Below are 12,730 nucleotides of genomic sequence, written 5' to 3'. Positions count from 1 at the left end.
ATGAAATCCAGTTTACCTATTATTTCTTTTTGTCGCTTGTGCTTTTGATGCCGTATCTAAGAAACCATTACCTAAGTCCAAGATCATCAAGATTTATACCTATATTTTTTTCTAAGAGTTTCATAGTCTTAGCTCTTACACGTAGATCTTTCATCCATATGATTTAATTTTTGTAGTATACTCTATTACAACAATCGCTTTAATTAAAAACAAAGCAAAACCTCTGAGTTGGGCCAAACTGAACCCTCTTGTGAGTTACTAGTTTTGCTTTTCTAAGGGCTCTCTGCTAATTCTCTGTCACCAAAAGTTTGTCTGCCTTCTGTGAGTCAATGGAGAATAACCTAGAACCCAAGGGAAGACAGTTTGGAGCAGGACTTCCAGCAGCAGTTAGAGGCCAGTGGAGCCTGTCCTGGGGCAAAAAAAAGTGTGCTGGGTCTTCTGATGCGGAAGGCCAGATGAACGTGGATGTGCTTTGAGCAGGCTTCAGAGCTGGGTAAGGCCTTGTCGGTTTAGGTTGAGACCAGCCCCACGTTCTGCAAGCTCAGGCCTGGCATGCTTGCTCATACATGCTCCCCATGCTTCCTCCCTCACCCCCCACCCCTGCCCACCTCTGAGAGCCTGAGCAATGGCCTGGTTTCTAGAGATCTTGGTTCCCTTGCTACTTCTACTCTAACCAGCTGTGCGATCCTAGGACACTTACTGAACCACTCGGAGCCTCCAGTTCTTGCACTATAATATGACATTTGTGACCTTGTGTTAATGATTCTGATGATTGCTTGAGTCCCATTGACATATGATGTTTTCAAAAAAGTTAGAATGGTTTGATTGTGAAGGTGTTGAGTATCGCTTCCTCAAGTGTATAACCATAGAAATATGAAAGATAATGGTTGTGTGATCAAATGACTGAGAAATACTAAATCTAACACAAATGAGTCTCTTTACTACAGGACCTTACAAAGCCTTTCTGGGAGCATGCTGCTAGAATCTATAGGAGAGCAATGTCCTGTGCAGCATTTACCAAATTAGTTTAACTATGAAAGAGCTATTATAAAAAGTGAATGCTGCTGGTTTCAAACAATGTGAATGAAATGATGGTCATGGAGTGGGACTTCTGTCTGCATATGCTGCTGTGTGGGTCAGGCACCATGTTATCTAACCTGGTGCATAGAGTTATGCCTTCCAGAGTAAGCTTTGCATTCCAGTGAGCCTAAAAAAGTCTACCAAGCTGGCCTAGATTTTGGAAAGCAACTCTGGTCAGCCTGTACGATTTTCTGACCTTCACTCCTGGCTAGTCTAATGTTCAGACCTGCCTTGCACTCCTCTCTTGGCAGCAATGAAAGGCCATTATGCCAAGAAACCCCAGAACATACCTGACGTATTCCATACCAGTGGGGCTTTGATCTTTGATTATGTTGAAGGTGAAAAGCTAGGTGTGTCTGGGCTCACTTGCCAGCAGTACTGGCAGTAGAACTGACCAGGCCATAATGACTTTGAGTCCTAGGGTTTGAGAAAGAGTCCCAGGCCCAGGGAGGTAAGGAAGGGGCTGGCAAGGTCCCTGTATGAGGTGATTCTCTTCTTTTCATCAGCCCAGGTCATTCGCTTATTATTGTGAAGAGTTTGGAATGGGATGGGTGGAGATGATATGAAGGAAAAAGATCTTACACAGTTAATTAATAATTCATTAAATAATAATTATATAATCTATCCTTTTTGCACTTTATTTAACTCTAGTTTTTTTCATTTGTTTATTTGTTTTAGATAAACATTTGCATTATTTTGCATTCCTAAAGTCTGAACTGAGAGTTGCATGAGGCAGGGGTAGAGGTTGATATGGGGCATGGGAAAGGGAATTCTATATCTGAATAGATGAAAAGGGACAACAGACCATAAGCTCTAATTCTGCACATTATCAAAAATGATGCACATGGCCAAGTGTCCATTGTACTATAGCAGTTGTACAACAAAATGTGGCCAGTGGGTCTGAGAGTGGTCTATCTGGTCTATGTCTTTCCTTCCACACACCTTGTTGGTGAGCAAGGTTGCTTACTTGCATAGGAGCATCCTCAAAGGTGAAGACTGGTCCCCAACCCATCTTCCTTTGCTGAACTGATCTGGCTCTGCGGTGGCACAAGGCTTGTAACCCTTTTTCAACAACAGGGCATGCTTCCCTGGACAACCACTAAGGAGATCCGGTTTCCAAACGTTCATTCCCTCTGTGCTGGAATACAAAGGTGAGGCCAGCACAGTCTCTGCTCTTGGGGACATCGCAGTCTCACTGAGGATGACTGTGCCCAAGTAACCATGGTACTAGGTTGAGAGAAGCAAGATCTCAGAGAAAGGTAGATATAGATCAGTGGAAGCTCAAAGGAGGGAAGGATAATTTTCAATTAGTCTGAGGGATATGAAACCTTCATAGGAATAAAATGACTTTCAAAAAGCATTCTTAAAGAGGGTAAGACTTGGAAATGCTGAGCCGGGGGAAGGATTTATGTGGCTTCTTCTCAGAGTTCACGAAGGCGAGCTGCAGTTATATGAAGAGGTAATGTGCTGGACCAGAATGCACAGTCTTTCCTGCTGGGCTCTAGAGGTTGAAAATTTAAAGCAATTGGATTCCTCTTTCTGTTCCAACACCATTTCATTTGAGGTACAATTTCCAGAATTGACTTCAAAAAGGTGAGAGTGTGGAGGCTCCCTTTAGTGATTTATTTTGGTAATGAATGACAAAGATTATAGGTTTAAATACTGTATATGTGCTAATGACTTCAAAATTGACTTCTCCAGCCAAGAACTGAGTTCAAAAATCATAGAGACACCTGATGGCTTGACATATCCCCCTGGATGGCTAATAGACATTTCAAACTCAGTGTGACCCACATGGAACTCTTAATTGTCTTCTTGTCATCGATTGCTCCTCACTTTTCACCATTTCAGTAATGGCACCACCCAAGATCCAGTTGTTGAATCAAGAAAGTTAGGTCATTCTTGATTCCTCTCCTCAATATCTTCTTCAGCCTGCTTCTAATCCACCAATAGATCCCATCGGCTCTCTCTCTCTCTCGAGAAAATGTTCCAGTCTTTGCTTTGCTCTATCTCTACTGTAGAACCCAGCACAGTCCACCAGCATCTCTCCCCTTCTTAGCAAAACCAGATACCTTACCAGCCGTTCATGACCTGACCCTCCTCTTCTCTCTGACGTGTCTCTTTCTGCTCTGTCCAGGCCCACCGAGCTGCAACCACATCAGCCTCCCTGTTGTTCACAATCCTTCCTGTCTGAGGCTTTTTACTCTCCCATTCCTTCTGCCTAGAAAGTCCTTTCCCCTGATCTTTTATGTGGCTGGTTCTGACCTTTGCCGACCCTAAATCTAAAGTACCCTCCACTCTCCACTCCCCATCTCTGTCCCCCTCATTTTCTCTGTTCTGTTGCCTGCAAAGCATTTATTGATATATGACATTTTCTTACGCATTTGTTAATTATGCATTTGTCTGTTTGTTCCTTCCACTCTCCCTTCATTAGAATGGAAGACCCATGAGAATAGTTTTATTCTGTCAGGTTCAATAGCATTCTTTGTACCTGTCACATAGTAGGAGCTCAAAAAATCTTTTTAACTTATTTTTAATGGAAAATTTCAAACACAGAGAAAAGTAGAGAGAATAGCATAACGAATCCATTTCTAGATATTGCTCCACTTCAACAATTATTAGCCCAAGGAAAATCTGTTTTCATCTCTTCCTCTTATGTTGAAGCAAATCCAAGATATCACATTTCAGTGTGTAACTCTACAATAAGAATTCTTTAGAAAAAATAGTCATGATATAATTATCACATCTAAATAAATTTACAATAATCTCTTAATATCATCAAACATCCTGTGAATTTTTAAAGTTCTCACTTTTTTTACAGTTCTTTGTTTGTTTGAATCGGGCTCCAAACCAGTTCCTTAAATTGCCATTGTTTATAAGTCTTTTAATCTTTTTTAATCTATAATTTTCCCAATGTTTTGTTTTGTTCTTGAAATCCATTTGTTGAAGAAGCCAGGTATTTTGTCCCGTAGTGTCCCACCGTCTAGGTTTGCTAATTGCATTCCAGTGGTGTTGTTGAACTTGTTTCTCTGTCCCCTTCATGTCCTGCACATTGGACTTAAGAGGCTTAATTACAGTTCAGATTCGTTTTTTGGAAAGAATACTTCCATCTCATATTTTTCCATCAGGAGATACATCGTGTCTGTCTCTGTGATGTTATAGGTGCTGATTATCATCGCCCAGATCCAGTGTTTCATTCGAGCTTACAGAATGTTAATATTCTAATTCTATCATTCCTTCTGGATATATTAGCTGGAATACATTTATAGGGAGGAACTTACCCTCATTAATTATTTGGTTACCCTGAGATATAGTTGGTATAGAAAGGAAGAAAAGTGCTTGATTCTATCAGTTTGCAGAATGAGCAGGCCCTTACATCCTTCAAAGTTTACCAATAAGGATTTTTATTTTAAGTATCATAATAATTTCCTAGATTTAAACACACATGATGCATTTTAATCAATAGATATTTGTTGAATGAATGAATGAATGAATGAATGAGTAATTGAGCAACTGCAAGTTTAGAATGTTTTATAGACTTTCAGCTTTTTCTTTCAGACTTTATAGTCCCCAATTTTATATGCGAAACCATTTGATGATTTTCTTTTAGAGTTAATTCTATTTCTTAAATACCTACTTTGTATTAATCGAATAGTACAACAGAGGTCCTGCTTTTAGGAATGCTCTTATCCATCCGCTACTGAACAAAACACTTTCAGTTAGATCTTATATCACTTCATTATCAAAACTCACCTGCTTCGATAATGTGTTTCCCACCTAGGAAGATGCTGGTCAGTGGTGTAGAGGCAGTGGCACTGACCTTGGCCTGGTCTAGGCTCCTTATGCTGTGGGCTTGGGCCAATCACCTCCCCACTGGGAATCGGTTTCCCCATCTGAACATGTAGGGATGACACCAAGTAATTACCAAGTTTCTTTCCAATCCTTACATTTTGGGGAGCTATTCCTCCTTCCTACTACACATGACCTCTTTAACTTGAAGCTACATCAGAGGGAGCAAGCATGGCAGGAGTGGAGTGGAATGGGGAGGGAGAAGTGGGACCCACAGGCCAGGAGGGAGAGCCCTCCACACATAGGTCAGCCAGATGCTCAAAAGAAGCCAAGACTGGAATACAGTTGCCATTCTGTGTGCCGTGTTCTTTAAAAGCTCTTTGGAATTGGGTGGGTACAGCAGGTGAAAACAGCATGTGCCTACCAGGTTAGGAAAGATTTCTGGGAGTATTTGGTGGTCTCTGAAGGAAGAAAGACTAGGTGCTGGATGCAGGAAACTATTTTCAAAGTACGCTTCCTGGAGCATGGCGATCTGACTCCCAGACCGTCCGTCTCTCCACTTACTTTACACTTCCTGTCAGGGCTGCTCTCACACCTTCAGTTTACCTCCCACCTGTGCCTGCGGCCCTCCCTGGAGGCAGAGGCAGCCTTGCCAGCCACTCTGGCAGCATTGCCCGTCTGGGAATTCAGACATTTAGAGTGCCAGAGAGTCTGCTGGCATTTTCCCTTTTGTCTGCTGCAGGGTTAGATTGCATGGGAATCGATGGCCAGTGTTCTGTGAGCTTTCTGATGAGCAGGCCTGCTGCTGAGCTGTTGTCTGTGTTCCCGCTCTCCAATCACAGGGCCTACATTTCCCCATCTCTGTCAGCATGCAGCCCAAGCCCCCAGAGAGAAAATCAGTTTATCCAATGCTCACGTGGACCTGATGAGGTATCCAGAGATGATGGAATGTCTCTTTATTTGGCTTCCAATACTAACCGCCAATAGCTAGGGGCTGGTGGGGCTTTTTTATTAGCCAAGGACAGAGACTGACTAATAATGGAGTGTGGTGGCTTATATGGCATCATCCACAGCTCCTCTCACCCCCTTTGTGGTAGGAGGGGAGAAGGAACGATTAGGAGGTCACTATCCTGCTTCATCCTCATCAGCCTCGCAGTTCTCTTCCATCATTGCCTCTTCCCCAGTGTAAACAGTGAGCAGGTCACTCTAAGAAGGAAGAGGTATGTTTTGGACTCTGCACGGAGCTTACATGTTGAGGAATCTTGGACCTTGGGACTTTTTTCCTCGGCACCTTGTAGGCAATGTTAGACCTTTCTCCCACTTAAGGCATCTGGAGATGAATGGATGGTCAGAGTCACATTGTGGTTATAAACCATCCTAAGAGATGGGTTCCTGGGATCCATTTAGAAATAAGGGATAGTGGTGACACAGTTGGATATCCACATGCAAGAAAAACAAAATTCAACCCTTACCTCACACAGTACATAAATGTTAACTCAAAAATGAATCATAGACCTAAATGGAAAAACCAAAACTATAAAACTTCTAGGAAAAACTTTTGTGACCTTAGAGCAAAGAATTCTTAAATATGACTCCAAAAGCACAACCCGTAAGAGATAAAACTGATAAATGGGATTTCATTAAAATTAAAACTTTTGCTCTTCAGAAATAGCATTAAAATTATAGATTAGGAGAAATTATTTGCATATTACATATCTTATGAGGGACTTATATTCATAGCATTGAGAAGTTTTAAAACTCAATAGTAAGAAGTCAATTGAAAATGAGCAAAAAGATTGAATAGACATTTCGACAAAGAAAATATACAAATGACTAATATGCCCATGAAAAGATGCTCAACATCATTAGTCAGCAAAGAAATGCAAACCAAAATACAATGAGATTTTACTTTACACCCACTAACATGGCTATAATTCTAAATTTTAAATATAAAGACTGGAACTCTTATACATTACAGGTGGGAACGTAAGATTGCATGGCCACTTTAGAAAACAATTTGGCAGTTTCCTAAGCATAAATTTACCATATGAGCCAGTAATTTCATGCCTAGCTTTCTACCCAAAAGAATGAAAACATATGTCCACACAATGACTTGCATGCGAATGTTCACAACCACATTATTCATAATAGCCAAAAAGTGGAAATTATAGAAATGACTATTAACTGGTAATTGAATAAACAAAATGTGGTATGTCCATACAATGGAACATTATTCATCAATAAAAAGGAATAAAGTACTGATTATGCCTCAGTATGGATGAACCTCAAACACATTATGTAAATGAAAGAAGACAGATGCACAGGAAATATAGAATGAGTCTATGAAATATCTAGAAAAGGGAAATCTATAGAAACAGAATGTAGATCAGTGGTTGCCTGCGGGTGTGGGTGGGAGCAGTTACTGATTGCAAATGGGCATGGAAAAATGTTTGGGTGTAACGGAAGTGTTTTAAAATTGGATTGTGGTGATGGTGGCACAACTCCATGAAATTATTACAAGTCATTGAACTATATACTTACAATGAATTTTGTGGTATGTAAATTATACCTCCATAAAGCTATTTAAGAAAAAAAAAAAAGGGGCGGGGAGAGAGAGGTAGATTTTGGAATGCGCTCTGCCAAAGGAGAGGGGAGGCCGCGCCACCAGGGAGGATGCAGACTCCTCCCAACGGCCCCCCGCCCCGTGCTGTCCACCTCGCTGAGCTGAGTCCTAAGGACCTTCACTTCTCCCTGTAGGAGCAGGAGCCCTAGGCAGCTCTGAAGTTCCACCTTCTACAACCTTCTCCCAACCTTGTTCTCTTCTTCACTCAGATAGCAGATACCGCCTCTGCTCTCTGCACCCCCTCAGCCACCATGCCTCTCACTTGCCATCATAGCCTAACCACTCTTCCAGATCTGGTATCAGCCATTCCTCCCACCTTCTAATTTGTCCCAGAGCCCGTTTTCTCTGGTGGGCATACCCTACTTTCTAGTTTACATCACTGGGCCATGAGAGGGCTAGGCCAAGAGATGCTTCGGCCTTAAATTGTTGGAAAATGGTCTCAAACCTAGAGAAGGGGACATGGTGAAGGACTAACTAGACTGAGAGTGGGTGGGAAGGGGGGACTAGAGGAAGAGTGTGTGAGATGTGGGGCATGGAACATGGGGAAACATAAGGACCTTCCAGTGCATGGCACTTTCCTGGCACAGGGGGGCGCTGGGGCAGCCCATAGAAGTCTGTTCGGGGGTCACAACCCAGCAACTGGAAGTGGGATGCTCAGGAGCAGCTAAGGCCTTCTGGGGTTGACTTTCAAGAATTTCAAGAATTGAGACTCCCTGGGAGGTTGACCCTTGCCATTGGTTTAGTCATTTACTTCTGAGTTTGAACCAGCCCCTCAGAACTTCGAGCCCAATTTTGTAGTCTACCATATAGACTACCATATAGTCTATATGGTAGACTATAGAAAGCATATAATCGGCATAAATACATTTTATCTCCATAAAATTCTTTGAAATAGGTGCCATTATTATCATTCTATTTTGCAGGTAATGGCACTGAGGTCTAGGGGGAAAAGCGAGTTATCCAAGGTTTGAACTCAGTCAGGATTAATGGACTGGAGCCCAGTCAGTCAGTCTCTAGTTCTTGCCTTCCCCAGGTCTTTGCCAACAGTGGGTTTGATGGGGTAAAAAGCCAGACTCTTACAGGCCCAGCATGAGGAGCCTAGAAGCCTTCAAGACAAGCTCAACAACTGGACCTGGCAAGGGGAAGAGGAAGGAAAGGAGTAGGAGAAGAAGCCGGCATACCCTGGGACAGAAGAGAGGCACAGGTCCTCCCAAGGAGGCCCTGAAAGCCCAAGGGGCCTGAGGCTGACTGTCTCCTGGACAGACAGGGAGAGGAACTGGTCGGGCAAGGCACCCCAAGCTCAGTTCCTTGGCCCCCAGGTGGCAGGGGAAACCAGCCTCACACTGAGCTCCTACATCTGTAAAGTGCACAGTTAGAAGCCTGAGCCAGCAGCACTGTCTGCCCTCACACCCTGAGGTCTAGGCACTGCAAATCCAGCACCTTCTTTGGCCACAGCCAGCAGTGGGGAGTCTATAAGGCCGGTGTGCCGATGGACAAGCGGATGGAGACAGTACCACCTATAAGAGAGGGAGGCAGAGAGAAGCAGATGGGGGTTGGGAACTGGGATGTGCTGTGCCCAGAGAAATCTAATAATGTGTCTTTCTTAGGGAGGATAGGATAGGGGCTCACCGCATAAGGGGACTGAGCTTAAAAGAATCCAGTGGCGGAAGAGTTGAAATTCAGGAAAATTTTTACCTTCTCCTAATGAGGCTTCAGGAAAAACATTTGGGAATGATGAAAGTGTACTTTTTCAGTACTTATTACATGCTTTGCTTCAGGACAGAGTCCTTCTCATAGATCTGGGCAGGCTCACTCCCTTCTCTGGATCCCCTTTTGTCTGATTTCTAAAAACACGCTGTCTTCCATAGAAGGTCCTTGGGATAAGAGTAATTAAGCAGGCACCACAGGTCTCCAGCATCTAGCATTCAGCACCACAGGGCCAAGCCCAAACTAGTGCCTGTGTTAGGAGCAGGTGGCGAGTCATGGACATAAGTTTAAATCAAATCAACCAATCACTAAAGAGGTACCCACCAGAACATCTTCTTAGAGAACTGATGCCTCTCTGGGGCTCGGGCAGTGATGGCTTAGAAGGTTAGAATGAGTTAATCACGGAGCCGTGAGCCTGCAGAGCCATGATAACCTACCAATGGGCCCACACCTCCATCCAAATGGGCCTACACTTCTGTCCAGTCGATGCCATGTGAGAGGACTTCTGCCTACTGCTGCTGCCACAGATTCCCTCACCCAATTGGAACAAGTACTCTGAAAGGCTCTGCCCCCAAGCCCCACGTGAGAGGATGCCTCGGTCTGCTTCCTGCCTCCCGGAGACCAGCCGTGTATTTAGATAGTGATGGTGGAGAGCTGGGCAGGGAGGCCCTTGGCAGAGCCATCCTGAGCTCCCTCGGGGCTGTTCTTCTCTTTCCCTTCAGCTTGATTGTTATTCCTAAGGCCTCGTTATGGAAATTACAAAATAATGGTTCTGCAATTTGTGCATGTGTGGCTGCTTGTGCACTAATTACTGGTCCCCGTGTACCCTCTCTCGGAGGCACTGCAGGGGAATCTGAGACGTGGCTCATTCTCCACTGCTGCTTTGCCTCCCTCTCCTCCTGTCACCCATCGCCCCAGCTATCTCCCTTCTCCAAGGCGTGGGAATGACATGGAATATTTGAGCAGAAATGGCCATCCCAAGGCCACCTATATATGTTGAGAGGGACCCAGGGCACAAAAGGGACTTAGAGGTATCCTGCCCAGAAGAGGAGGTGTGGATCTATATCTATGAAGCATGTGCACTGTTTTTAAGGCAGAAATCCTGTTTATTTGGAGTGGCTTTGGGGGCTGTTGGGATAAGTGAGGCATACTGTCTCCTGGTACTGTCACTGTGGCAACACCTACTCCCTGGCTGGCAGTGTCCTCCTGAGTTGGGGAATTACTTGCAAAATTGGGAAGGGAAGGGGTGAGGAAAGAAGAGGCTCATGGGGGCAGGGGGATTACAGCAGATCCTGGTCCAGGTGTGATGCCTTCAGAAGAACATAACCTTTGGCTCACAGGGAGGCTTCATGGAGGAGATGGAGTGGCCCTGAGCTGGATTCCAGAAGGGGAAGCTGGGGCCAAGGGGAAAAGCAGAGAAGAGAGATAAACAGAACCATCCTGCTCCAGAGCCAAAACTCCTTTTGCTCAGTATAAGGTTAATCAGATTCTAAAGGAAACTGTTTCTGGGGAAAGCTAAGCTTTCTTTGCAAGGGGGGATAAATTGCTTTGGTTAAATTACCCCTGGGTACACTTGGGGTGGGCCAAAGGCAGAATCTTCAGAGGTCCATGTGTGGACAGTCTGAGGAGAGTGTGGTCCTAGGGAAGAAAGGGGCAGCAGGTGTGAGAAGGACTCAAGGGTGCTGGCAACTTAGCATCTTCGGGATGTGAGTGCCATGAAAATGGCTGTAGGTCATGGTCCAAAGCTTCAAATCTCACCTTCCCTAAACTTTGTTCAAGTTCAGGACTAACATAGACCTGGGGTGAGTTTTGATTCTTTCACTTAGAACCGTAGGACCTGAGATGAGCTACTTAACTTCTCTGTGTTTTGGTTTCTCCATCTACTAAAATGTGTAATGACAGCACCTACTTCATAGGCTGGTGGGAGAATTGAGCGTGACAATGTAGCTGAGCCTTTAGCACAATACCCAGAGTGAGTCCTTGTTCATGATGACCATTTGCTGTTGTTATTGTGCATGGTTAGTGTTTGTTTTGAGAATTAAGTAATATATAATTTTTGTACAGCATCTAGCACAGCTCCTGACATGTAACCATTGTGTATTCAGCGTCTCCTGTTGCTTTTACATCCAACATCTTCCAGTTCAGACAGACATCTTGTATTCTAAATCTTCGTTCCATCTCCCTCTAGAGAAGTAAAGAGAAGAATCATGTGAAGGAGGGGAGGGAAGAAAGAGAGGAAAGAGAGCGGGGAGGAGGATTGCCTAGGGTACTATCTTATCCTCTCTTCTATCATCAGCAAAGCACATGATGTCTTTGAGGAATTTCATATTCCTGGTTCCCTTGAATATGTTCCTCACAAGTTTTTAGAATGTGTGGCATAAAAGGAGGTTTTGAGGAAGAAATATTTTAACCCATTTTAGAAAAAGCTGTGTGGGGGGAGGAAGAAGGGAGTTGATATAGAAATATTCCACATTATTTCAAGTAGAATCAGATTTGACATAAGAAATTAGGTACCTAAAAATCTTTTGAAAGGGGCAGGAACACAGAGGTCAGGCTAGGCCATTGAGCACTCTCAGACTGGTCACCAACTTTCAGAGAATCAGTAGCTAGAAGACCCCGCAGGCAATGGTCACAGCTGCCTCTAGTCCTGAGACAGGTGCATAGAAAACAGCTGGGTCACTGCAAAACTTCACATCTGCCAAGTGTCAAGGTCTGCTCATCACCTCTGCCTAAGAACCTCATTAAAGTTTCTGCGTCTCTTTCCTCTTCCATACCTGGTGGGAGGGCCTCTCATTGGTGGGCTCTAATCCAGACACCTGCAGCCCAGCATTCTGGGAAATGTAGTTCCTGTGTTTCTAGCCCCCGCCAGCCTGAGAATCTGTTCAGCTAGGGATCTGACCACTTGAAAACCCAAAAGGGAGCGGTCATGAATGAGGAGGCAGGGCAAACAACAGGATGGGAGGAGGGCGTGGAGAGCACCGCCGTCTTGCTATGGGCAGAGAGCGCAGAGCTGCACAGCTCGTGGGGGAGGAAGGGAAAGGAGAACAGGAGGCCCGGGTGACTCCCTGTGAGGCAGATGGAACAACAGCAGGAGTGGAGCGATCCAAGCAGAAGGCCCAGGCTGGGAGGCAAATGCAGGATCTCCCCAGCGCGGGTAATTGGCAGGGTAGGCAGAACTCAGAGTTGCAGGAAATCCTGTATTGCCCAAAGGACCCCTAAAATTGGGTCAGGGCCAAGAGAAGAGCTTGGAGAAGCCAGGAGTTCAGTGGAAGGACTGTGGGAATACCATGAACAGACATGAGAGCCAATGCAAATATAAAGACAGTCTTATAGTGAATCCAGTTCAACAATGACCTGAAGGCACACCCTGGGTTGGGCAGGACCTTAGATACAGAAGGGTACTAAGGTAACTTGGATACAGTCTGTGCTCTCAGAAACATACAGTCTAGTGAGAGAGACCAAATGATGGTGAGGATGATGATGAGCTAATTATTTTGACTGCTTATTATACAAATCATTTACATAAGTTAT

General features: G+C 44.4%; 1 protein-coding gene across 1 annotated transcript in view; it reads left to right on the top strand.

The window, feature by feature from the left end:
- The window catches only part of EPHB1 (EPH receptor B1), a 400,881-nt gene that overhangs the window by 236,268 nt on the left and 151,883 nt on the right, over window positions 1-12,730 (top strand). The gene's annotated exons all lie outside the window — the stretch shown is intronic.

Source organism: Rousettus aegyptiacus, unplaced genomic scaffold (genome assembly GCF_014176215.1).
Source record: "Rousettus aegyptiacus isolate mRouAeg1 unplaced genomic scaffold, mRouAeg1.p scaffold_m13_p_4, whole genome shotgun sequence".
In the NCBI taxonomy this organism is placed as follows: domain Eukaryota; kingdom Metazoa; phylum Chordata; class Mammalia; order Chiroptera; family Pteropodidae; genus Rousettus; species Rousettus aegyptiacus.
Note: the sequence above shows the minus strand (reverse complement) of the source record. Positions and strands in the feature narration are given on the sequence as shown.